Raw genomic sequence first — 27,907 nt, 5'->3', positions numbered from 1 at the left:
AAGAATCAGACGTAGTGACTTAACAACAGCAACAACTGACTTAATATTGACACCTGCTGTATTATTCTTGAGACCTTAAGGTACTTTGTCAGGATTCACTCTCTAAACTGTGGCTGCCTTTATTCCTTCTGTAAATAACAGAGCTCATGGAATTACTTATGCAAACAGTAGACATGGAATAATCGGTATTGCTGATCTCAAATGGGAAGCAGGCTCTCCCCAGGTCTTTTACATTCAAACATTCAACACATTTTTCAAGTGTGCTCAGGAACCAAACCCTGAGAAAGCTCCATAGAAAATAGTAGGATGAAAAGGTATGGTGACCGTTCTCACCAGTCTTAAACAGCAAATGAAATAGGACACCAAAACCAAAACAGAAATATGTGCCGTGGAGGGCAAAAAAAGCTCTGTGAATTCAGAGGAAGATGAAGCACTTTGGAGCAGGGAAACTCAGGAAAGGAGACTTTCAGTATATGGATATTAGCAGAGAAAGGGAACATCAGATACAAGGAAATTCAATTCTGTCTGATTCAATGTCAGACTTCCACAGAACATCTAGTGTTTCAAGGCACTGTACTAACTGGGAAATCAAGAAGAAGATAGTCCCTGAACTCAGAGCTTAGAATTTGGGGGAGACTGTCTAAGTTAGTTCTCTCACCACAGAAGCACAAGGCCAGAAGAACACAGAAAAACTAATCACTGTACTCCTCAGAGATGTAGTTTAAAGAAAAAAGGCAATAGTAAAAGGGGAAATTGATGAAGGACTATTTAATTCTGCCTATGGGAGACAGAGAGAGTTCAGAGAGTACCACAAAGAAAAAGAGATGGTTGACCAGAGTCTTAAATGAAGCTTAAATAGATAATTGCTAAGTAGGTTAAAAGGAGAAGGGAATGATATTTCAAGCAAAGGATACAACATAAAACCATGGATTTTGGTTGTTTCTCCTGTCATATGTGCAGAGAATCACAAAACTGGGGATATGGTAGGGTGGAGATATAAATTTCAATTCTTTATTCTTTTCAGAGCAGAGTTGATCTCTCCTTCCACTTTCAAAAAACTGTTTCCCAGTACTTGACTTGACCCCAGAATATTCTCCCTGGGCACTGATCTCATGAACAGCTAGCTAAGTCTGTTTCACATGTCAATCTCTGCTCCCTGCTCAAGCACGTCCCAGAGGTTGAGACAGGCAGTGTATGTCAGGGGATAGGGGTGGGGGAAAGATGCACTCAAGCAAAGGAGGAGCAGGTTTGAAGTGACTGAAGGCAGTAAGAGAGAAAAATGATGAATGAAAACTCTAAGCAGTTTGTATTATGAAAAATGTAGTGCATAGAATAGCATGACTCCTTCCTTTTATCCCCTTCCATATTATTTTGAAATAAATTTGAGACAACGTATCATGCATCCATAAGTATTTTAGTATGTATTCCTAAAGACAAAAGCACTTATAACAAAAACACTACAATCAACATACCTAGAAAATTTAATACTATGAACTAACTTCTGAACAGTGAGCCTGAGAAACTTATAGAACATTGAGCTTTGATGATCTAAGAGCTAAAGATGAGGGAACTTAGTGTCATCAATATGTGGGAGAGGCCAAGGACTAGGAAATAGGTGACATCACCTAGGAGTCATAAAAGGAAGCAAACAATAGAAGATTGCATTAAATACAAAATTTGAATAAAGGCCAGAGACACGAGGAGTTAGAAGAACCTGAAGATCTGTGAGGACTGGAGGAATCAAGATATCTCTCCATTTGTGAACAGAATGAGACTTAGGCTGAGCCTTGAAGGATAGGACTTCAGTAGGTGCTGGGGACAGTGGTGATAATTCATCTGAGGAAAATGGTACGAGTGATTACATGGAACTTGACCGGTAAAAGGGCTCACTTCACAGGAAAGAGGGAATTGGTAAGAAATGAGGTCACCAAGCTGGGGGAGATTACAGGATGCATCCAGGATTTGAATTTAATTCACTGTTTCAGTAACTGTTGGTTGAGTGGGTAGAATATACCAGAGATCATGCTAACAGCTAGGGATGGGAAGACTTACGAGACTGATTTATGCTCATAAGTAGCTTTAGATCTGTTCCAAGAACATTTAATCAAAAATGCCATTTGGCAAATCTAATACAGTTATGTTAAGTTTAAAAATAAAATAAAATTAAAAAAAAATGCCACAATTATAATGTCATTTAATAAATATTTATTAAACATATTCTATCAGTCAGTCACCATGAGGATGCTGTGGATACAATGATCATTAAGTCATGGTCCACAAAAAGCCATTGAACCATGAACAAATTTTGGGGGGATGCTGACATGAGAAAAAGCATTTTGAGGGGAATTTCTTTTTTACTATGCACAAAGAATGGGATAAGGACACTTCATCAAGAAGACAAAGTGATAAACCTTGAAATAAGGGGAAAACAAGAATGGAAATAAAGGGATTATATAAGAGATGTATTCATGGAAGAAAATGGTGCGAAAAAGCTGAGTAACTGATGTCGCAAAGTTTCAGATGGGGTGTGTGTGTGTGTGGGTATGTGTGTGTATGCACATGTGTGAGCACAATCTTTCAGGTGCAACCATATCAGTTTTCCTTTTGGGTGTCTGAAACTGTTCTCTGTGATACAATGAGCTCTACAGAGATCACCTTTCCTTTATGCTAAGAAAATTGGAGGTCTAACGCAGCAACATCCTCAAAGATCTTCCTGGGGATATCAGGTTTCTCTGGAGAAGGGGAACTTCTCCATTGCTGATGCGCTGATGTGCAGGTATGTTCCCTTCAAACAGCAAGTGTTGTCTTAATAAAGACAGCATAGTGGGTTTTTGGATACCAGTATTCAGGTCACTTAGAACATTCAGAATGAGTCTTACATGATCGACCAATGTAAACTTGTGTGCTCTCTGCGTTGTTCCCTTGGAGTCAGCAAACACTGCACAGATGAAAGAGAAAAACAACAGTAAATTATTTCCAAGGATTAGAAACAGAAATCCTCAGATGATTCACCGATGATTCAGATTTCTGTGTATCGCTTCTATTCTACTTGTTGCCAAGGGAACTTGGGGCCTACTTCCTACCACACTTCGGCTATAAAAAGTACCAGCAAAAGCCACAGGAGAGTAACTTCTCGACTCTTTTATTAAAAAAAAGGCTAACGGCCAACATGTCATTTTCACAGAGAGATTTCAATTTTATCTATGAAGGTGATATCCACAAGACACTGAGATGTCACGTGATTATTCTATGTATCTATCGACTCCTTTCATTCAGCTGCTTTACTCAAGCAGGGCATCTCCAATAAAGAACCTAAGATGCCAGTGGAAATTGTCCTTTTTTCCATAAAATCCAGACCATCATGCTTTTTTTGTTGTTGTTTTTAACCTTTATTTTTTAACTGGAGGATAGTTGCTTTATAGTCTTGTGTTGGTTTCTGCCGTACGACAATGAGAATGTCATAATTGTATGTGTGTGTGTGTGTGTGTGCTCACATGTGCTGTGTGCTGTGCTAAGTCACTTCAGTCGTGTCTGACTCTGCGACCCCAGGGACTGTAGCCCACCAGGCTCCTCTGTCCATGGGGTTCTCTAGGCAAGAATACTGGAGTGGGTTGCCATGACCTCCTCCAGGGGCTCTTCCCAACGCAGGGATCGAATCTGCGTTTCTTAAGTCTCCTGCACTGGCAGGCAGATTCTTCACTACCAGCGCCACCATATGTCCCTCCCTCGTGAGCCTCCCACTCCTCCCCGCATCCCACGATCTAGGTCACTGCAGAGCACTGGATTGAGGTCCCTGCGTTTTGTAGCAGCTTCCCACTAGTTATCTCTTTCACACACGACAGTGTATATGCTTTTGTATCAATAGCCAAAGCCTGGCCAATGTGTGGACCTCAGCCAGGGCTCAAACCCAGAGTCATGCTCTGCCCTGTCTGTCTGGGTCATCACAGCAAGAGAAGGACATAAGCCAGGGAGAGGAAGGCAGTTTGATGACCACAAGCGGTCCTGTGCACTTTTACTCTTATTGCCATGATCTGTTGATCTTTCTCTAGCCATCACCGTTATCAAGCCACAAAAGAGTATCAGTACAGTCAAACATTCATAGTAGAAAACCAGTCCTGGATGGATAATTTCCATTGCATATATAACCTAAATTTTTTCCTTAATATGTTCCTTGACTTAAATTCTCATTTAGAAATAGGGCAGGAAGCATACCTCAATGGATAGGTGTCAGGAAGACAGCAAAAGTCAATAGCACAAACCAGCACACTCTATGCTTACAGAGGGCAGATTCACCCATCTGTTAAGAAGGCCTGGAAAAACAAGAAAATTGAAAGCATTCCAGAATTTTTTTTTATTTGACTTTGATGCTTCCTAGAAATTTTGTAAAGAAGGAAGTTTTCTCTTTTAAGATGGCATATTTTCTCTTTATTATTCCCTATGCCCAGAAAAGGGTTTCCCTGGTGGCTCAGTGGTAAAGAATCAACCTGCCAATGCAGGAGACACAGCTTCGACCCCTGGGTCAGGAAGATCCCCCGGAGAAAGCCACTCCAGTATTCTCACCTGTGAAATCCCATGGACAGAGGAGCCTGGTGGGCTACAGTCCACGGGGTTGCAAAGAGTTGGACATGACTGAGTGACTAAATAACAACAAAGCCAGAAAAAAGCCACCAGCTATTCTTGCTTGAGCCCCACCTAAGAGGTACAGAATGCCTAAGATGTGCTTATGCTTAAATTTATATAATATTAGAACACTCCAGATCTTTGAAGGGGCAACATGATAAAATATAAGGCTACAAATTTCAATTTTTTTAATGGATGTTAGTATTACTTGTAATCAACAGTGATTTGTTCTAAAATGCAAAACTTCCCACCTTAAAATCTATCATGAGTTTCCCATTTCTTTGAGAATAAAATCCCAGCTCCTTCTCATGGAATGCAAAACCCCTTTTGGCCTCATCTCACATCCCTTTGTACCTGAGCAATGCAGAAGTACTTACGGCTCCCAGCATCTATGAGTATCCCATGCCTCTGTGACTTGGCACAGGGGCTTCACTAAGCCTGGAATGTCTTTGCTCTCTTCTCACCTGATGGATTCCTATTTATTCTCAACACTTAATTCATAACTATCACCTCCTCTGCTGAGTGTTTCCTGACTCAACTGTCAAAAGCAATTCTTACATAAGTCTTCTGGCTTTGTCAGTCTTTATAATATTGCATGCACACTATATGCCAAATATTGTTCGTGTGTGTCTGTAACTTTTCATTTATTACACTGGATAATTCTTGGGGAGCCAGATTCATTTTATTTTTTATCTTTGTATTTTGAGTACTTTGCACAGTTGCTCAATATACATTAAGTTGTGTGTAACATTTTGTTGAAAACTTTTCCATTTTGCAAACCTTATGATGATGAGAGGAAAATGTATTTAAAAGTAATGCACCACTAGATAATGTTAGTGAAACATGAAATAAGCTTTGCAAATTTGTGCCTTACAATACCAAACAGAAGACACCTCTGTTCAAAATTTCTTGCTGGATAAACAAGGGAAGGGTCAATGTGTCATAACTCAGATGGATGTAAATGAAAGGGGCATTTACTCAACAAAGAAGAACAATAACAGCGAGGTCTTCCTGACCTCTGATGTTCAGACTAGCTGGTAGAAAAATTAAAATGTGATTTTTCTGTTTGTCCCAAGAACTCTAAATGAGACCCACATAAACATCTGCTTTAATAACTGAATCAAAGTTATTGAAGCTTTGCAGCAGACCTGCCAACCAGGAAGTATTGGAATAGCTCATTCTATCAAATCCACTGGGTCGTTTGGTCAGAGTACTCACAGGCCTTGAGCCTGAGTATTTCAGAAGCCCCCATCCTTAGCAATGAGGAGTCCAGGTGAGGTTTCAGGGACAGATGTAGGAAAGGAGTCTCATTTTGAAACAAGACTTAACATACTGTCCTCCTCTGGTAAGAGCCTATGTATCAGTAGTGCAAAGCTTGCTGAGATGGAGATCAGAACTATGCTGAGCTTGTGACTGTTCAGCAGCAACTTGGACCTGGCCTGACAAAAGCTGTTATAGCACCAAGCTGAGGTTCCTGAGCTAAAGCAGGAGTGACATCCACTAAAAGGAGACATGCCCAGACTTGCTGAGAAGGCTGTGAGAGAAATAGCATACATGAGCCAAATGCTAGAGTAGGGTCAGGAATGAAGAGAAAGTAGACTGGGATAGAAATGAGGAGCAGAGGTCTCTTTGAACAAGAACCTGAAACACCAAAAGCCTTTGCCTGGTGTGTGGACAGATAACCTCATGCTCAGCTGCTCAGCTGTGCCCACCTCTTTGCAACCCCATGGACTGTAGCCCACCAGGCTCCTCTGTGCATGGGATTTCCCAGGCAAGAATACTGGAGTGGGTTGCCATTTCCTTCTCTAGAAGATCTTTCTGACCCAGGGGTCAAACCCGTGTCTCCAGCTTGGCAGGCAAATTCTCTACCACTGAGCCACCGGGGAAGCCCCAATCTAGGTGGATAGTGCTTTGTAAATAAAGGGAAAATATTTCCCACTTCTCCTCAGGGGTGAAGGTGTTCTTCACAAAGAAGAGCAGAGAATTTATCTGTGTCAGGGTTTCTAAAGCCCCAGGGAAATTACTATTGGATATTACTGCCATGGCAGAAGGACTTCTGCACTGACTCCATGGATTCTGGGTTTTCACAAAGCTGGAGTCTCACAGATAGCCCAAGGTGAGTGTGAGAAAAGGAAGGTAGATCTTAAGCAATTCATCAGGCAATTTCAGTACATGAAAATGTTCGGTGACCCACGCAGTGCTTCTCGTCTTCCAAACATTGATAAATGGACTCTTGCTCTCCACCAGGGTATATTTCTCATTTGGATATTGTCATCTAGATGCTCCTCTACCTGGGTGTTTTCCAGACATCCTTGTGCATTTGCAGTCAAGATGTTCAAGATTTCTTAGGATGGTTAAAGACTTGGACTGGCTTCCAATTCTGAAACAAGATAGCTTCAGTGGTATCCTGTCCCAGAATATCACCCCAAAACCGTAGGTAACCCAAGGAGGTGCTTTCTACCTTGACAGATTAAACCAGAAGAGCCTGAGCAAGAATTCTAACAGTGTCAGAAGAATGAAGCCAACCAAATTTACACTGGCAGAGCTCAGAAAACCAAACTATCATTAGAAGAGACCAACAAGTCAACTACAAGCTCAACCTAAACAAGGCAATTGACCTCTAACACAGAAAATATGAACAGGATCAATGGTCTGCTAACATCATAACCAAAATATTCAGGATACAGTAGAAAATCACTCATCCTATCAAGAACCAGGAAAAACCATAATCTGAATGAGAAAAGATAATCAGCTAATGCCAGTTACAAGATATATGTGATGCTGGAATGTCTGACAAAGATCTTAAAGCAGCTGTCATAAAGTACTTAAAAAAATCAATTGCAAGTCCTCATGAAACAAAAGGAAAATTAGAAAATTACAGCAAAGAAATAGAAGTTATAACAATTTGGTGAATGGGGAGATGTTTGCAAATAATATATCCAATAAAGTATTAGTATTCAAAATATATAAAGAACTCCTAAAACTCAATAGCAAAAACTCAAATAATACAAGTAAAAAAAATGGGGAAAGGACCTGAACATTTTTCCAAAGAAGATATATGAATACCCAACAGGTACATGAAAAGGTGCTCAAAATCAGTTCAGTTCAGTTCAGTCACTCAGTCATGTCCGACTCTTTGCGACCCCATGAATCGCAGGACACCAGGCCTCCCTGTCCATCACCAACTCCCAGAGTTCACTCAAACTCATGTCTATTGAGTCGGTGATGCCATCCAACCATCTCATCCTCTGTCATCCCCTTCTCCTCCTGCCCCCAATCCCTCTCAGCATCAGAGTCTTTTCCAATGAGTCAACTCTTCACGTGAGTTGGCCAAAGTATTACAGTTTCAGCTTTAGCATCAGTCCTTCCAATGAATACCCAGGACTGATCTCCTTTAGAATAGACTGGTTGGATCTCCTTTCAGTCCAAGGGACTCTCAAGAGTCTTCTCCAACACCACAGTTCAAAAGCATCAATTCTTTGGCGCTCAGCTTTCTTCACAGTCCAATTCTCACATCCATACATGACCACTGGAAAAACCCGAGCCTTGACTAGACAGACCTTTGTTGGCAAAGTAATGTCTCTGCTTTTTAATATGCTATCTAGGTTGATCATAACTTTCCTTCCAAGGAGTAAGCATCTTTTAATGTTATGGCTTCAGTCACCATCTGCAGTGATTTTGAAGCCCCCAAAATAAAGCCTCTCACTGTTTCTACTGCTTCCCCATCTATTTGCCATGAAGTGATGAGACCAGATGCCATGATCTTCATTTTCTAAATGTTGAGCTTTAAGCCAACTTTTTCACTCTTCACTTTCTCTTTCATCAAGAGGCTTTTTAGTTCTTCTTCACTTTCTGCCATAGGGTGGTGTCATCTGCATATCTGAGGTTATTGATATTTCTCCCAGCAATCTTGATTCCAGCTTGTGCTTCATCCAGCCCAGCATTTTTCATGATGTACTCTGCATATAGGTTAAATTAGCAGGGTGACAATACATAGCCTTGATGTACTCCTTTCCCGATTTGGAACCAATCTGTTTTTCTGTGTCCAGTTCTAACTGTTGCTTCCTGATCTGCATACAGATTTCTCAGGAGGCAGGTCAGGTGGTCTGGTATTCCCATCACCTCAAGAATTTTCCACAGTTTTTCTGTGATCCACACAGTCAAAGGCTTTGGCATAGTCAATAAAGCAGAAATAGATGCTTTTCTGGAACTGTCTCTCTTTTTTGATGATCTAATGGATGTTGGCAATTTGATCTCTGGTTCCTCTGCCTTTTCTAAATCCAGCTTGAATATATGGAAGTTGTCAGTTCATGTCCTGCTGAAGCCTTGCTTGGAGAATTTTGAGCATGACTTTACTAGCGTGCGAGATGAGTGCAATTGTGCGGTAGTCTGAGCATTCTTTGGCGTTGCCTTTCTTTGGGATTGGAATGAAAACTGACCTTTTCCAGTCCTGTGGCCACTGCTGAGTTTTCCAGATTTGCTGGCATATTGAGAGCAGCACTAGTACACCCCCTGGTCATAGCATTATTTACAACAGTTAATTATTTACAACAGCTCAAGTGGAAATAACCCAAGTGTCTAGGTACAGATAAATCCATAAAAGTGATGTGGGATGTATACACACAATTAAATATCACTCATCCATACAAAATAAAGAAGTCCTGCCATTTGCAACAACATGGATGGACTTTGAGGGCATTATACTAAGTGAAATAAGTCAGGCAGAGAAAGACAAATACCATACAATCTCAATTACATGTAGAACTTTTTTTTTTAAATAGCAAAGAAAGAAACCAACTCACAGAAAAAGAGATCAGGTTTGTGGCTACCACATTTGGGGACAGGAGGAGAAATGGGATGGTAGTCAGAAGATAGAAGGGTCAAAAAAAAAAAAAAGTGATGGAAAGATCTGAGCAAACTTGCATAGTTCCATTTCTAGGTCCACTTCAATGACTCTGGTTGTGTTTCAATCCATCATAATGATTATACAAGGTATTAAGAGTTGTGGATTGGAATATCCCTGGAACAAATAAGAATATGTAGTGTTTCTTATATTTCCTTAACTATGAACAGTAATTTACCCATCTCTATTTTCCCAATTTGCCTGAGTAAATTAAAATTTTCAGTAAAGATCAGAATGCATGAGACATAAGAGATGCAGGTTCGATCCCTGGGTTGGGAAGATCCCCTGCAGTAAGAAATGGCAACCCACTCTAGTATTCTTGCCTGGAGAAACCTGTGAACAAAGGAGCCTGGTGGGCTACAGTCCATGAGGTCACAAAAGAATTGGACACAACTGAAGCAGTTTAGCAAGCAAGAAAGAAAAATAATAATTTTCATGCCCTGTTCTGGGGTTACCCAAGATAACCTCATTTGTCACTGTTAAAATTAGCTTCAAGGAACAGTCCACCCTTTTGTAAAAATGTCCTAGTTTAACCATCACTCAATTCTACATCTAGTTTCTAGATAGATGGTCTTACTAAGGTTACCTACACTGAATAGAAAGTGAAATCACAGCTGGTGATCAAAATTACCTATCCGGTTCAGAAACGCAAACTTGAGTTGATCTGCCCTGAGCTCCTAATTCAGCTTGCATTAGGTGAAGTGAATCTTAGTCTTAGAACATTTAGAATTCACCTCTGTTACTCGGCCAGCAGTCAAAACTGACAGGCAGATACCCAAGAATGTTAGTAAGGTCTCTAAACATTGGCAAAGGCAACTTAAGATGCCCAGAAAGATCATCGGGATAAAAAATTAACAGCCAGATGTAGGTGTGATTGCCCAAGACAAAATAGGAAATACTTCTATGTGCATGTTGGAAAGTCAAGGCAGGAAAGCTCAACCAGAGGTCAGGCTAAGGCAGCTTGAGACGCGATGGAGGGGTGGGTAAAGGATCTCAGACCATGGCCTTCAACATGGCTGCGACCTGAAGCTGATTTGTGGTATGGAGTAAAGGGCCAAAGCAAGAATGCAAGTGAGAGGGTGGCATAACAAGCAATGATGCAGAACAAGATTCGGAGTCACAGCTTTAGTGACGGGAAGCTGAAGTGCCTGTCTATGAAAAACTGAGCTTCAACTATTTTATCATTTCATGTCATTGGAAGAGATGCTTCTACTGTGTTTTCAGTGTGTTCTGAAATGATGTGTTATGACATAAGATTCAAACTCAAATGTGCCAAAGGTCAGACTGGCTCAATCTGCCTGAAGGAAAGATCATAATGAAAATTCCTAGAGAGGTTAATACATCAAATGTAATTATATCTCAGCCAGTTGGTCAACATTTCTGAGTACATTTTTGGTACAGAGTTCAGTGTGACGTGCTCTAAATTTCTATTTTATATCAGACTATTTTACTGGTATAAGTTTTATTTTTGAATTAAAAGAGATACACAATTCTCAAAGATTGTAATAGTTCTCAAGTGAATGATTTTTTTTGATTCATGGACTTCTATATCCAGTTGTAAAATATCCCTTCTTTACAAACTTATATTTCCATTTTCCATCGCTTATCAGAAATATTTTGACATATGATCAAAGATAAATAATCCTTAATCAAGGAGAAATATGGTTGATTATATAATCAGGGATAAACTAAAATATACTATAATTAAATAATTTTGAAATGGCAACATAAATCTAAAGATAAATGAATCAATCTACAAATTAGTAAAGATAATATGGCATATAGTTATAAATATGATTCCTTTTCACATATTAATGAGGAAAACAAAATTTCCAGCTACGAACGTTGTTTTGCATTATTCCAAGATGTGAGTCTTTTAAAATATTAATGTTTAAAAAATATTTAATGTCACTGACAGATGAGTTAATGTATCATCTCATGATATTATTTAGCCCAAAGACTTAATATTTGAAATGAATAAGAAAATACTTGCTTTATTTTCCACATAATATTTTTGAGTAAGACACTTCTTTTCCTGTGAAACACTACATGCTTAAAATGTCCAGAGATTGTATTTGAATTCTTGTTCCTAATCAAGCTCTTTAAGCTTTTATTTCAGTTGAAACTCTTTACATTTAAGCTACTTTGTTTGATTAAATTTAATGTGAGGAAACTTCTTATTTGTTCTTTCTCCATAAAAGGGCTAGTCTTTGATAAACATTTTGTCTCTTATCCTGGTCTATGATCATAAGTGTTTACTGGGAAAGATAAAGTCTCTGAGGTTTTCATCTGGAGATGACTTTTAAAGAGTGCAAATTGTACTCTGCCTAGAACACCACATTACATGAGCCAAAGGTAGAAGAACCCTTTACTTTGATGGTTCTGTTTATAAGCCTTTTCCTTCCTTTATTCTCTCATGATTTTATTATCTTCATTACTCAACTATGCAGCCTACTAGTAGCTGAATAATACCAATGCTGCGCTGTGCTTAGCTGCTCAGTTGTGTCCAGCTCTTTGCGACCCCATGGACTGTAGCCCGCCAGACTCCTCTGCCCATGGAATTCTCCAGGGGATCTTCCCACGCCAGGGATCAAACCTGGTATCCTGTGTTGCAGGCATATTGTTTACTGTTTGAGCCACCAGGAAAGCAAATGGTAAACATCCAATTAAAAATGGTTTAATAATAAATGAATGACGGGTGTAATCCTAAACATATAGGATCTAGAGTTTTTAAAATTATTCTTAAATCATACATGCATAACTCTTTACAAACCCAGTTCTAGATAACATTATCTTCCTCTTGAAAGATCAGTACTATCTTTAGTGGAAAGAGTGTGAGCTGTGCTACATGGAGTAAAGTACTTTGCCTCTCAGAATCTGGGTATTTTCCCCGCTAAGGAATGAGACACAAAATACACACAAAGAACACACTGAATATAATAACTATTTCACAAGTGGTAGCCATTATTGTTACCACTTGTGAGACCTATTTGAAAGAAGGTTTCTTGAACCACTTTATTTTCATGTATATTTTTATGTTTTCTTTTAGTATTATCCAAGTACCACAGAGACATGGAAATATGTGACAAGATGTGAATAATTCATATTGAATTAAAATAAATATGTCAGAGGAAAGATGATTCGTTTTAAAACCAAATTTTTTTTTACTCTTTCTGCTTTTTTATATTCATTTCCAATTTTACTGCATTATAATCAGAAAATATAGAAAATGTAGTATTGCACTTTTGGAATGTATTTTAAAGCTTTCTTAGTGGCCTATTACACAGATTTTATGAATGGCTCACTCATGCTTCTTTATGCTATAAATAAAATGTGTCCTTCAGGAATTGGCATTAAATTCTTTGAAAACTAAAAAATACTGTTGGGAGGTGGTGACCTCTTTTTATATAACTTACTCATTCCTGGAGAAAATCTCCGGGGGGAAAGGAGGAGAAGTGGGGACAGTTTAGGGTTCGCCTGCCTTCTTGCTTCTGTCAGCTCTGTACTCTCTCTGGACACTCTACAGTTGTTATCCCTTAGATAATAAGTAGCTTTGGAGGATGCTGCTATTTATTTTGTCACAGAAAAGAAAATTCAGAAGCTCCTCTGCCAACCTATTGCCCACAGAAGTCCCTTACTCCAGGCTACTCGTCACCTTCACACAACACCACTTCTGCCCTTTATCCACCCAGAGTCACCCTGGGTTTCCATGTTAGTTCATATGAGCCACTCCTCTTTCTTAGGCAGTGCCCACAGTGTTGAGTCTGGGGAGGGGAACAACATTCTCTGTACTTTTGCTATCTTGTCAGGAATGGGAAATCTCAAAATCTACGATGAGGTAATTTTATCCCAAGAGCCTGTGCTAATTCATGTAAGAGTCCTATGTGAAAACTGCTGTGAAGTGTTTTGAATTATACATCATGTCTGACATTGGGAGGATCATTTATCTTTCCATTAAAATAAAACGCCTACTGACTCTTGATAGTCAATGTGAATTTTAAAGATGCTTTGAATAGTCAAAATTCTTGGAAAAGAAAGTACCCACTCTATTGCTAGATACAACTCTTTTCCTGGGGAGGGAGAAGATTTTTTTAAAAAAATTAAGAGCCATTCCCCTAAGTCGTGTCCAACTTTTATGACCTTATGGGCTGTAGCCCACCAAGCTCCTCTGTCCATGGAATTTCCCAGGCAGGAATACTGGAGTGGGTTGCCATTTCCTTCTCCAGGGGATCTTCTTGACCCAGGGATCAAACCCTGGTCTCCTGCACTGCAAGCAGATTCTTTTCTGACTGAGGCACCAGGTAGAAAAGGGGGTGGTTTCATCCAGTTTTCAAATGTGGAGGAAGGGAGTATCAGTCTCACTCTGCCTGACTGCCTGAGCTGGACATCTGTCCTCTCTGGCCCTCAGACTGGAAATTACACCATCATTCCTCTCGGTTCTCAGGCTTCCAGATTCGGGCTGGAATACACCACCAGCTCTCCTGGGGCTCCAGCTTGTGGACTCACATCATGGGACTCCTCCTCCTCAATAATCATATGAATCAATTCTTTATAATAAATGCCTTTAAGTATCAAAAAAATTGAGAGACATTCAGTTTGATAATTTACTGGCACAGTGACCATGCCATACATGCGTATAATTTATATAATCTCATTATCTTTTAAGCACATGTTGAAACACTTCCTGTGAACAACCTACTAGGGATTACTCTGCCCTGGGGGTGGCAAAAGCAGCAGGCAGGGTTAGGGTGATTCTCAGAGGAACAGCTACTTGATGGTGAAAGACTGGTCACTGACTCAGAGTATGTGTATCTCTGACCACGTCAACTATCTGGATGTATATGAACATGGTACCATAAAGGACCTCACCTTCATCCTAAAGTGGTCCACCAGTGGGATGGAAAAAACATGGACTGATTTTTAATCATTTCATCTTCTCTATTTCTCAGTATAATCACTTTGCATGTTTTCTGTATTAGCCGTTCACACATGAGTCCAGCCTTCCTTTCTGAGACAGAATAGAGCTGACTAACATGGCTAGAGCCAAAGATTGAAATGTTCTTATCTTTACCAACACAAAATAGGCATTCCCAGTAGAATAAAAGATTTTACCCAAAACAGAAATTCCAAAGAGATACGAGAGTTAGAACGGGACCATTGTTTGTCATATCCAGTACATAGTCTGTCAGATACGCGTCCTGCACTTCTATATGAAATAAAAGGGCTGCAAATCCACAAAGCTGCAAAGCCTTGAGTGGATGACAAGTGAGCAGAGTTCCTAGGAAAAGAACCTCGATGGCATTTGGACCACTTTCAAATACACTACAGCACACATCAGATAGACACAACGTTCCACTTAGTCTACTTTGTTTTAAAGTCATTATATTTTACAAGGATTAAAATAAATATAATGGGCAAAGGAGAAAAGGAAACCTATACCCATATGAATGCAGCATTCCAGAGAATAGCAAGGAGACAGAAGAACGCTCTCCTCAGTGATCGATGCAAAGAAATAGAGGAAAACAATAGCATGGGAAAACTAGAGATGTCTTCAAGAAAATTAGAGCTACCAAGGGAACATTTTATGCAAAGATGGGCACAATAAAGGACAGAAATGGCATGAACCTAACAGAGGCAGAAGATATTAAGAAAAGGTGACAAGAATACATGGAAGAACTATGCAAAAAAGACCTTGATGACCCAGGAAGCCATGATGGTGTGATCACTCACCTAGAGCCAGACATCCTGGAGTGCAAAGTCAAGTGGGCCTTAGGAAGCCACACTACGAACAAAGCTAGTAGAGGTGATGGAATTCCAGGTGAGCTATTTCAAGTCCTAAAATATGATGCTGTGAAAGTGCTTCACTCAATATGCCAGCAAATTTGGAAAACTCAGAAGTGGCCACAGGACTGGAAAAGGTCAATTTTCATTCCAATGCCAAAGAATATTCAGACAATCACACAAATGTACTCATCTCACACGCTAGCAAAGCAATGCTCAAAAATCATCAAGTGAGGCTTCAACAGTATGTGAACTGAGAATTTATAAATGTACAAGCTGGGTTTAGAAAAGGCAGAGGACCAGAGATCAAATTGCCAACATCCATTGGTATCAAAAAAGCAAAAGAGTTCAGAAAAACATCTACTTCTGCTTTATTGACTATGCCAAAGCCTTGACTGTGTGGATCACAACAAACTGAAAAAATTTTCAAGAGACGGGAATGCCAGACAACCTAACTTGCCTCCTGAGAAAACTGTATGTAAGTCAAGAGAAGCAACAGTTAGAAACAAACATGGAACAATGGGCTGGTTCCAAAGCGGGAAAGGAGTACCTCAAGGCTGTATATTGCCACCCTGCTTATTTAACTTATATGCAGAGTACATCATGTGAAATGCTGACTGGATTTTATCTGCATCCTAACTGAATGTTATCTGCATATCTGAAGTTATCGATATACGCAGATAACACCACCCTTATGGCAGAAAGCGAAGACAAACGGAAGAGCCTCTTGATGAGAGTGAAAGAGGAGACTCAAAAAGCTGGCTTAAAACTCAAAATTCAAAAATGAAGATCATGGTATCTGGTCCCATCATTTCATGGCAAATAGATGGAGAAGCAGTAGAAACAGTGAGAGACTTTATTCTGGGGGGCTCCAAAATCACTGCAGATGGTGACTGCAGCCATGAAATTAAAAGATGTTTGCTCCTTGGAAGAAAAGTTATGACCAACCTAGACAGCATATTAAAAAGCAGAGACATTACCAACAAAGTTCCATCTAGTCAAAGCTATGGTTTTTCCAGTAGTCATGCATGGATGTGAGAGTTGGACCGTAGAGAAAGCTGAGTGCTGAAGAATTGATGCTTTTGAACTATGGTGTTGGAGAAGATCATTGAGAGTCCCTTGGACTCCAAGGAGATCAAACCAGTCAATCCTAAAGGAAATAAGTCCTGAATATTCATTGGAAGGACTGATGCTGAAGCTCTAATACTTTGGCCATCTGATGAGAAGAACTGTTGCTGCTGCTGCTGCTAAGTCACTTCAGTTGTGTACAACTCTGTGCGACCCCATAAATGGTAGCCTACCAGGCTCCCCCATCCCTGGGATTCTCCAGGCAAGATCACTGGAGTGGGTTGCCATTTCCTTCTCCAATGCATGAAAGTAGAAAGTGAAAGTGAAGTCACTTGGTCATGTCCAACTCTCGGCGACCCCATGGACTGCAGCCTACCAGGCTCCTCCGTCCATGGAATTTTTCCAGGCAAGAGTACTGGAGTGGGGTGCCATTGCCTTCTCCAGATGAGAAGAACTGAGTTATTGGAAAAGACCCTGATGCTGGGAAAGACTGAAGGCAGGAGGAGAAGGGGACGACAGAGGATGAAATTGGTTGGATGGTATCACTGACTCGATGGACATGAGTTTGAGCAAGCTCTGGGAGTTGGTGATGGACAGGGAAGCCTGGCGTGCTGCAGTCCATGCAGAGTCAGACACAACTGAGCGATTGAACTGAACTGAGTGAAAAATGATAAACATGATAATAGGTCACATTTAAAATACTTGTAAAAACTTTTATATAGACACTGACATGGATATACATTTTCAGAGTCCAAAGACTGAGGGGGAATTTAATATTAATATAATTCAGTAGTAAATACTAATAGACCGTAAAATAACAGCACTAAAGTATTCTCATTTGCCTTCACAGATAGGAGCAGTTTCTGAAAAAGAAAAAAAAATCCATTTATCTGAGATGGTCACAGATTTGCAAAGTTCATGAGTCTGGAGGAATTGTTTGGGTTAAATATAAACAAATGATGTTTTGCAAATCAAGTCCAAATAATAAACTTAGAGGTATGTGTGAGTGCTTAGTCATAATCGACTTTTTGTGACCCTACAGACTGTAGTTAGCCAAGCTCCTCTGTCCATGGGATTTTCCCGGCAAGAATACTGGAATGGGTTGCCATTTCCCTCTCCAGTTGATCTCTTTGATCCAGGGATTGAACCCATGTCTCTTGCCCTCCTGCACTGAAAGGCAGTTTCTTTACCAATGTGCCACCTTGGAAGCCTGATAAAGCTTAATGTATACACATATATAGATAAAGAATAATTTTTATTCTATTGTAACCCATCACACATACTATTTTAGAAATCATCACTTTCACATAAGATATTATGAATAGTCATCCTCTTAAATCATGAATTTAATCATGGATATTCTTAGCTTTATTTACCCAGGTCATCATTACTGAACATTCAAATTGTTTTGAAAAGTTTATGGTTATATATACTTTTTTGGTCAGTTTTTAATTAACATATATTTGGGCATATGTCTTATAATTCATATGGGTCAAATACCTGGCAGTGGAAATGCTCAGTCAGAGGTTAAAGGTTTTTGAAACATCTTGATACATTTTGCTAAAATCTCCTCCAGAATGGTTATAGCAACAAATAAATACTTCTTCAGCAGTAGGCAAGTGTGCACTTATGAATGTGCTTCTTATAAACACCTATGTTTGGTATCATCACCTAGATCATTCACATAGTACCTTTGTAGAAAGAACTTCAGCTGCTGATCAAATGCTTACTATGACGACATCTGCAGAGGTCAATAATCAAATTACTCATGTAACCTTCATGTACGAGAGAAGCCAATTCACTTTAACTGTGCAGAATGGGTACCAAAACTTGATCTGCAGCCATTATTCTCTAGTTCTTTTGGAGGACAAACTCTGGATAAATATCAAAAGCTAGTTGCTCTGTGAAGCTGTTTGCAGGTTTGATTATGTAAGACATGCAGATGTAATGAGTCAGCGAATCAGATTAACCCATGCAACACACTGAATATCAAACAAGAGTAAGGATTCAGAGGAAAAGAAAAGTGATCCCCAGGGCCAAGATGTAAGTACTGTTTGGCAAAGCTGTATGTCTAAAAATAAGAGATGTATCACAAGACCTATTTAAAATCTTAAGCGCGGACTCATTTTGGCTAGAGACTTCTAAAATCATAGGAAATCAAGTGTTCTCAAGTGGTGTGGCTTCAGAGATACTCAGATTCTTTCCAGGTAGAATAATACGGTATTTTTTTCAATCTTCATATAATGGAAAAAGCATAGGAAGAAAACTCAAAAAACCTGATTTTTAATACCCCAGCTCCTCTATACACACAATATGACTTGGGAGAGTGGGGACACCTTTAAAACAAGAGCTTATTTTTATCAAGCACTCTTTATATTTCAGGTCTTTTGCCGTGTGTGTGTGTGTGTGTGTGTGTGTAATTCTACAGTAACTCCACTATATGTCAAATTATGCATCCCCTTCTTTTTGCAATTGTCACACTGAGGATGAGAGTCCACAGGCCTTGCCTTGCTTGCCTTAGCCTCTGAGTGATGGAGACGTAGCGGTTGCCTCCAGAATCTATGGGCTTAGCTGCCACTCTAAGTTGCATATTTGGAAAATGGGAAAACTTAGGGAATCAGACTAGATGTTTTCTAAATTTTCCTTTAAGTCTAAAATTCTCTGTAATGCCCATCATTATTTTTAATAAAAAGGCATATTTCTAGGACTGCACAATCAATAAGGGCTGAAGCTGTCATCTAAACCTCCTAGTTCCATGCATGCTACTTTTAAAATTTACTGGCATTGTTGAGGTAAAATTCATACAAACTATTCAATTCAGTGGCTTTTAGTATATTCACAGAGCTGTGCAACCATCACCACAATCAATGTAAAATATTTTAATCACTTCAAGGAGCCCATTAGCCATAACTCACCATTTCCATTCAAGCCCCTATCTGAAACTCAGCCCTAGGCAATTACTATCTGTTAACTGTCTCCATGGATGCACTACTTTGGAAACATCACGTAAATGGAATCATATGCTATATAGCCTTCTGTGACTGCCTTCTTAATATATTTTCAAGTTCATAATATTTTGAAGGTTCACCCATGTCGTTCAGTTCAGTTCGGTTGCTCAGTCGTGTCTGACTCTTTGTGACCCCATGAACCACAGCACACCAGGCATCCCTGTCCATCACCAACTCCCAGAGTTTACCCAAACTCATGTCCATAACCTTCTCTTCCTCTGTTGTCCCCTTCTTCTCCTGCCCTCAATCCTTCCTAGCATCAGGGCCTTTTCAAATGAGTCAGCTCTTCGCATCAGGTGGCCAAAGTATTGGAGCTTCAGTTTCAACATCAGTCCTTCCAATGAACACCTAGGACTGATCACCCATGTCGTAGCCTATATTAATATTCTTCTGTGGCTGAGTATTTCACTGTAGGGATATACCACATTTTGTATATCCATTAATTAGTTGATGGATATTTGGGTGGTTTACACCTTTTAGCTTTTATAAATACTGATGCTAAAAACATTGGCATATATATATATTTATGTGAAAATATGCTTTCATTTCTCTTGGGTATATATCTAAGAAAAAAGCTCAGTCATATGCTAACTGTGCTTAACATTTTGAGGAACTGCTAGGCTGTTTTCTAAAGCAACTGCACCATTTTACATTCTCACCAACAGTTCATGAGAGTTCCAATTTTCCCACATCATTATGAACACCTGTTATTATTTGTCTTTTTCTTGGATTATAACTATCTTAGAGGGTACAAAGTGGCATCTCATTGCAGTCTTGATTTACACTTCCCTGAGAACTAATGTTGAGCATCTTTTCACATTTGAGCAAATGTCTATTTAAACTGTTTGCCCACTTTTTTGAGTTGTCTTTTCATTATTGAATTGGAAGCACTTTTTATATATCTCAGAGATAAGCCTCAGATACGGTCTGAAAAAATTTTCTCCATTCTGTGGGTTAACTTCACTAACTTGTTAGTGTGCTTTGAAAGCAAAAGCTTTTAATCTTTATAATGTCCAATTCACCTATTTTTTCTTTTTTTTTTTATGCTTTTGGTGTCATATCTTAGTTGTTATTGTTTAGTTGCAAAGTCGTGTCTGATTCTTTGTGACCCCATGGACTGCAGCACGCCAGTCTCCTCTATTCGTGGAATTCTTCATGCAAGAATACTGGAGGGGTTGCAATTTCCTTCTCCAGGGGATTTTTCTGACCTAGGGATTGAACCCACATCTCCAGCTTGGCAGGCGGATTCTTTACCACTCAGCCGCCTGGGAAGCCCTCACCACATCTTAGTAATCATTGCCTAATACAAGGTCAGAAAGTTTTCCCCCTTTACCTTCCTTTAAGAGTTTTAAAATTTCGTATCTTACATTTAGGTCTTTGGTCCGTTTTGAATTAATTTTTGTATAGGGTGTTAGGTAGAGGTTAAACTTTGTCCTTTGTGAAAAATTGTGCTAACACTATCTCTTAATAAGAGTACTCTTTCCTCACTGAATTGTTTTGGTGTCCTGTACTCTACCTTGTTTTTCACCTGTAGTTTTTCATGTTCTTTTTCTTTCACTTTGCTTTCTTTAACGTTTACAATCTAACTGCAAATTCCCTGAGTTTATACGCCCCACCCTCAATATCTGGCAGAATACTGAGTCTGTTAAGTGTTAGTCATTAGTCATGTCCAACTCTTTGCAACCGCATGGACTGCAGCCTCCCAGGCTTCTCTGTCCATGGGATTCTCCAGGCAAGAATACTGGAGTGGGTTGCCATTTCCTTCTCCAGGGAATCTTCCTGACCCAGGGATTGAACCCGGGTCTCCTGCAATGCAGGCGGATTCTTTACCATTTGAGCCACCAGGGAAGCCCACTGAGTCTGTAGTAGGTACTTAATAAATACTTCATTGATTTCTTGGTTGCACAATAGGATTAAGGTATCAAAGGGTTAAAGGAAATAATCCAGGAGTTATTACAGAGAAACCAGTTATAAATTTCATCTTACATTGATCTATCTCAACTGATAGTTTTGAAAATGGCAAAACAGTTAACTAATATTTGGAAAACAACCTAAATTAATATTCTATTAGGAGTCATTTCTAAATCATTACATTCAGATATATTTCTATGTTGGTAAAACTTGCTATTGTGGGGAATTCCTTTATAAAGAATGTAATCTCCAAGGTCTTTTCAAGACATGGAGTCAACTTCTTTCAAACTATTCCTTTAGGGAGTATATACAACTTACTACATTTTTGCTATTCTATACCCTCCTGTGTGTCCACTAATTACATAGCCAATGGGATGTTTTTACTAGTATTTCAACATAGTAAGATAAAGCATCTACAGACAACAGTCCAAATTAAAAGGAACTAATTGTAAAACATTGTGCCTCTTTGTTCATTGCAAACACATCTCTCTTCTAGATACTATAGCCATGCTGTCAATTCAGAGAATTTGAGAAGTAGAAAAGAAAAAACAGGTTTCCTCCTGACCTATAAACATGAAACCTGTTTTCTTAAAAAGTTCTGGTTTTCCTCCATTAAATGGATAATAAATTAATCTAATCTAAGACTCATTTTTCAGTTAAGGTTTGCAAGCAAGTCTCTAAAAATGCAAATTATATAATAGGCCCTTGGATTTTTCCTGTCCTTTTTCTTCATCTTATTAATCTTGCAAGAAATATCATATGTGTCTTTCAGAACATTGAATTTTACTGAGGAGATGTTCCTGAATAAAGAAAACAATGTTCTGATAAATGTTTAACAAAATTCTTATGAAAAAATTTGGAAAGAGGTTTGAGAAATTAAGGCTTCTCTTTTGTTGTCTGAACAAGATGAGTGTCAAATTTGAAACACTGGCATATTTTTGAGCAGTATGTCTTAAAATCTGGAAGAATACAAAGGAACAGTTCAATAAAATTCTGTATGTGAAAAAAACAGTTCAGGAAAATAACACATGTATATAGAAGGAAAACCCAAACTCCCAGTCAGTCTACTTATTTAATCTAGTCAATTGCTCTTTGTTAGTTACATTTTGCTTTTTAAAAATCTAAATCTGCAGTGGTCAAATGAGGAAATTATGATGAAACATGTGACCTACATCAGGAAATACAAATAAAAATAAGGTCAATGGTTTAAATATTGGTTAGAAAACTGTGTTTAAGACTCAGAGAAAAGACAACCTATAGAATGGGAGAAAGTATTTGTAAATGACACAACCAACAAGGGCTTAATCTCCAATATGTACAAACAGCTCATACAACTCAAGAGCAAATAAACCAAACAACTCCAATCGAAAAATGTGCAGAAGGCTTTAAGACATTTCTCCAGACAAGACAGACAGATGACCACTAGTGTAAAAAGAAGCTCAAGATCACTAATTATTCAGTTCAGTTCAATTCAGAGGAAATCAAAATGACAGTGAGGCACCACCTCACACCAGTCAGAATGGCTGCTATCTAAAAGTCTACAAACAGTAGATTCTGGAGAGAAAAGGGAGCCCTCCTATACTGGTGGTAGGAATATAAGTTGGTACAGCCATTATGGAAGTAAGGAGGTTCCTCAGAAAATTAAAAACAATTACCAAATGAGCCAGCAATCCAACACCTAGGTATGCTGCTGCTGCGTCGCTTCAGTCGTGTCCAACTCTGTGCGACCCCATAGATGGCAGCCCACCAGGCTCCCCCGTCCCTGGGATTCTCCAGGCAAGAACACTGGAGTGGGTTGCCATTTCCTTCTCCAATGCATGAAAGTGGAAAGTGAAAGTGAAGTCACTTGGTCGTGTCTGACTCTCAGCGACCCCATGGACTGCAGCCTACCAGGCTCCTCCATCCATGGGATTTGCCAGGCAAGAGTTCTAAAGTGGGGTGCCATCACCTTCTCCTAACCCCTGAGTATATGCCTGGACAAAACTATAATTAAAAAAGATACATGGACCCCTATGTTCATAGCAGCACTATTTATAACAGCCAAAACATGGAAACATCCTAAATGTCTCCTAGCAGGAGAATGGATAAAGAAGATGTGGTTCATGTATACAATGGAATACCACTCAGCCATGAAAAAGAACCAACTAACACCATCTGCAGCAACCTGGAAGCAACTAGAGATAATTGTCCTAAGCGAAGTAAGTCAGAAAGACAAATACCATATGATACCACTTAAATGTGGAATGTAAAATATGACACAAATAAACCTATCTACAAAACAGAAACAGACTCACAGACAGAGATCGGATGTGGTTGCCAGGTGGGGGTGGGGCAGGGAGAGGGATGGACTGGAAATCTGGGATTGATATAATAGATGCAAACTATTACATTTAGAATAGATAAACAACGAGGTCCTATTGTATAGCACAGGGAACTGGATCCAATCTCCTGGGATAAACCATAATGGAAAAGAATTTTGGGAAAGTGAGAGTCACTTAGTCATGTCCACCTCTTTGCTACCCCATGGACTGTAGCCTGCCAGGCTCCTCTCTCCATGGCATTCTCCAGGCAAGAATATTGGAGTGGGTAGTTGTTCCCTTCTCCAGGGGATCTTCCCAAACCAAGTATTGAACCCCGCTCTCCTGCATTGCAGATTAACATTGAGAAAACAAAGTATATATATGTAAAACTGAGTCACTTTGCTGTACAGCAGATATTGGCACAACACTGTAAATAAATTATACTCCAATAAAAAAGACTTGGATTTGCATGTATCTCATATTTCTTTGGTTATTAATTGAATTGCCCTTTCAACTAGGTTAACTATATCTAGTAATAATTGCCATGGGTACATGGCAAATTGCTGATAAAGATTTTCTCCAGGGTAACTGAACTTTCTAAACAGCAGACATTACAGTGAGGTTTAGGAAAGATTAAACTCTTTGTACCTTGCCAAAGGCAATAATTAAAATGGATGGAATCTGCTTATATAAAATAGCTGTCCTTTCTTCTTCAACAAGAAATCTTGCTGTTTTCCAGTATCAAAAAGGCTAATCTTCTAAGAGAGAACTGAGCTTTTACCATTTCTCTTATTTTTTTTCCAGGAAGAACTCCTGAAAGAACAATCAAAAGGAACTTGCACTCTGAGGAAGTGTCTGGCAATTTCAATGCACTGTGATTATTGCCCAACCCCATGGAAACTTGAGGAGGAGTAAGTTCAATATTTTCTTCTGATCTTTGTCTACTTAAGTATCTACTCAGGATTGAGATTCTTATTTATCATCTTACTCTAGAATTTCTATGCTAATCTTTGAATTTTGGAAAACCAGTAAAAAAAAGCTCCAAGTTTTGAAAGGCAAACCTCAGTTTTTATCTAGACAACTAAAAAGCCTCACATTATAAAGGAAAAGAAAATACTGTGTGTGTGTGTGTGTGTGTTTGAAGCAGAAGACTCTCTTTCAACCTAAGTGATCATCAACAGAAACTAGTTGTCTCAGTAGCTGGACATGTGAAATTCAATGGAAGTTTTCATTCCAGATTTTATGGTGACTATAGCTTGTAGGACATCTCTAAATGATGAGAGAGGAGAAAAAAGAATATTGAATCAAATGTGAGATGTAGATTATTGAGTGATGAGGAAGAACACACTATACGTTACAGATCCCAGAATGAAGTTCACATGCTATACGTAATTTATCCTAAGAAAGTCTTTTCTAGTAGTTGACAAAAACTGAGGCTCAGAGCAGTTTTGTGGTTTTTGCTTAAGAATTCAGACTAGTTAATCTAAAGTTATGATTGTGCCTAAGTGCCCAACTTCTAAGCCAGTGTTTTTTTCTCTTATATTTCCAAAGCACATAAACAGGTAAGTCATAGACAATTGTACAAATGGTCCTTTTGCACAGGAAAAGAAGTTCAATTTCAAATGCAATGAGATATGCTTCCTCAAGTATCAGGCAAGCAAAACCCAAACTACAACAACAAACTCTTGGTGAGACTGTAGGGAAATAGGTACTTTCATGCACTCTTGACAGCATTAAGAGTATGGCACAAACCCCAGGGAGGAAGATTTTCCAAATCTAACTGAAGTACAGTTACATTTCTACTTTGGACCAGGAATTCTCACCCACACAAGTTGAAAATGATGCCTGAAGAAAGGTTTTCATTTTGGTATTATTTGTATAGCAAAAACTAGAAATAACTCATGTATTAACACCATGAGGTTGCCTGCATTAATTATGATACATCCACACAATTGAGTAATATGCAGTAATAAAGGAGACAGAGGACTATCTTTCTGTACTGATATGAGAGAATTGTGGGATATGCTCTTGAAAAAAGCAAGTTACACAAGAGCATATGTATTACACAAGAGCATATATACTACACTTTTATATAAGAAATGCGGAAATATAGAGATTGCAAAAAGAACATTGAAGGATGGACAAAAATGTAACAAAAACTGTAAATTATAGGGGCCAGAAAGCGGAAAGAGAGGTAGAAAGGCCAGGAGAGGCATCTAGGTTTAAGTTTTTAATACAGCTTTGACTTCCGTACCATTTAAATGCATTGCCTTACTTTTTTTTGTTGTTGTTGTTAAGGAAGAGAAAAAAAGAAAAAGGACTCCTTAAAACTGAAAACAAGCTTAAGCAAAAATATGTAACTGCATAAGTGCATAAACTGATAACAATCACAAAAACAGGTTGTTTTTTAAGTAACTTTAGAATATAGGTCTTTGACTGTACATCTTTAGGGACATATTCTACTGGGAAAACAAAAGATCACAAAGATACTTTTAACTTCCTTTAGTAGTTTTATCACTAATAATTATTTTGTAACTACCTCAGTTCAGCTCAGTTCAGTCACTCAGTCGTGTCCGACTCTTTGCGACCCCATGAACCACAGCACACCAGGCCTCCCTGTCCATCACCAACTCCCGGAGTTTACCCAAACCCATGTCCATTGATTCGGTGATGCCATTCAATCATCTCATCCTCTGTTATCCCCTTCTCCTCCTGCCCCCAATCCCTCCCAGCATCAGGGTCTTTTCAAATGAGTCAGCTCTTTGCATCAGGTGTCCAAAGTATTGGAGTTTCAGCTTCAACATCAGTCCTTCGAATGAACACCCAGGACTGATCTCCTTTAGGACGGACTGGTTGGATCTCCTTGCAGTCCAAAGGACTCTCAAAAGTCTTCTCCAACACCACAGTTCAAAAGCATCAATTCTTCTGTGCTCAGCTTTCTTTATAGTCCAACTCTCACATCCATACATGACCACTGGAAAAACCATAGCCTTGACTAGACGGACCTTTGTTGGCAAAGTAATGTCTCTGCTTTTTAATATACTGTCTAGGTTGGTCATAATTTCCTTCCAAGAAGTAGTGTCTTTTTAATTTCATAGCTGCAATCACCATCTTTAGTGATTTTGGAGCCCAGAAAAATAAAGTCAAACACTGTTTCCCCATCTATTTGCCATGAAGTGATGGGACCAGATGCCATGATCTTCGTTTTCTGAATGTTGAGCTTTAAGCCAACTTTTTCGCTCTCCTTTTTCACTTTCATCAAGAGGCTTTTTAGTTCTTCACTTTCTGCCATAAGGGTGGTATCATCTGCATATCTGAGGTTATTAATATTTCCCAAGGCAATGTTGATTCCAGCTGTGCTTCCTCCAGCCCAGCGTTTCTCATGATGTACTCTGCATATAAGGTAAATAAGTAGGGTGACAATATACAGCTTTGAGGTACTCCTTTTCCAATTTGGAACCAGTCTGTTGTTCCATGTCCAGTTCTGTTGCTTCCTGACTTGCATACAGATTTCTCATCAGGCAGGTCAGGTGGTCTGGTATTCCCATCTCTTTCAGAATTTTCCACAGTTTATTGTGATCCACACAGCCAAAGGCTTTGGAATAGTCAATAAGGCAGAAATAGATGTTTTCTGGAACTCTCTTGCTTTTTTGATGATCCAGCAGATGTTGGCAATTTGATCTCTGGTTCCTCTGCCTTTTCTAAAACCAGCTTGAACATCTGGAAGTTCACGGTTCATGTATTGCTGAAGCCTGGCTTGGAGAATTTTAAGCATCCCTTTGCTAGCATGTGAGATGAGTCCAATTGTGTGGTAGTTTGAGCATTCTTTGGCATTGCCTTTCTTTGGGATTGGAATGAAAACTGACCTTTTCCAGTCCTGTGGCCCCTGCTGAGTTTTCCAAATTTGCTGGCATATTGAGTGCAACACTTTCACAGCATCATCTTTCAGGATTTGAAATAGCTCAACTGGAATCCATCACCTCCCCTAGCTTTGTTTGTAGTGATGCTTTCTAAGGCCCACTTGACTTCACATTCCAGGATGTCCAGCTCTAGGTGAGTGATCACACCATCTGATTATCTGGGTCATGAAGATCTTTTTTGTATAGTTCTTCTGTGTATTCTTGCCACCTCTTCTTAATATCTTCTGCTTCTGTTAGGTCCCTACCATTTCTGTCCTTTATTGAGCCCATCTTTGCATAAAATGTTCCCTTGGTATCTCTAATTTCCTTGACGAGATCTCTAGCCTTTCTCATTCTATTGTTTTCCTCTGTTTCTTTGCATTGATCGCTGAGGAAGGCTTTCTTATCTCTCCTTGC

General features: G+C 39.2%; 1 long non-coding RNA gene across 1 annotated transcript in view; it reads right to left on the bottom strand.

The window, feature by feature from the left end:
• LOC123334668 overlaps positions 1-27,907 on the bottom strand; it is a 131,175-nt gene that overhangs the window by 19,763 nt on the left and 83,505 nt on the right. Inside the window, exon 4 of the long non-coding RNA XR_006552681.1 lies at positions 2,880-2,938. This is a non-coding gene — a long non-coding RNA (uncharacterized LOC123334668). The remainder of the gene's footprint in view (positions 1-2,879; positions 2,939-27,907) is intronic.

This window comes from Bubalus bubalis, chromosome 8, assembly GCF_019923935.1.
Source record: "Bubalus bubalis isolate 160015118507 breed Murrah chromosome 8, NDDB_SH_1, whole genome shotgun sequence".
Lineage (NCBI taxonomy): Eukaryota > Metazoa > Chordata > Mammalia > Artiodactyla > Bovidae > Bubalus > Bubalus bubalis.
This window is presented reverse-complemented; position numbering and strand designations above follow the sequence as displayed.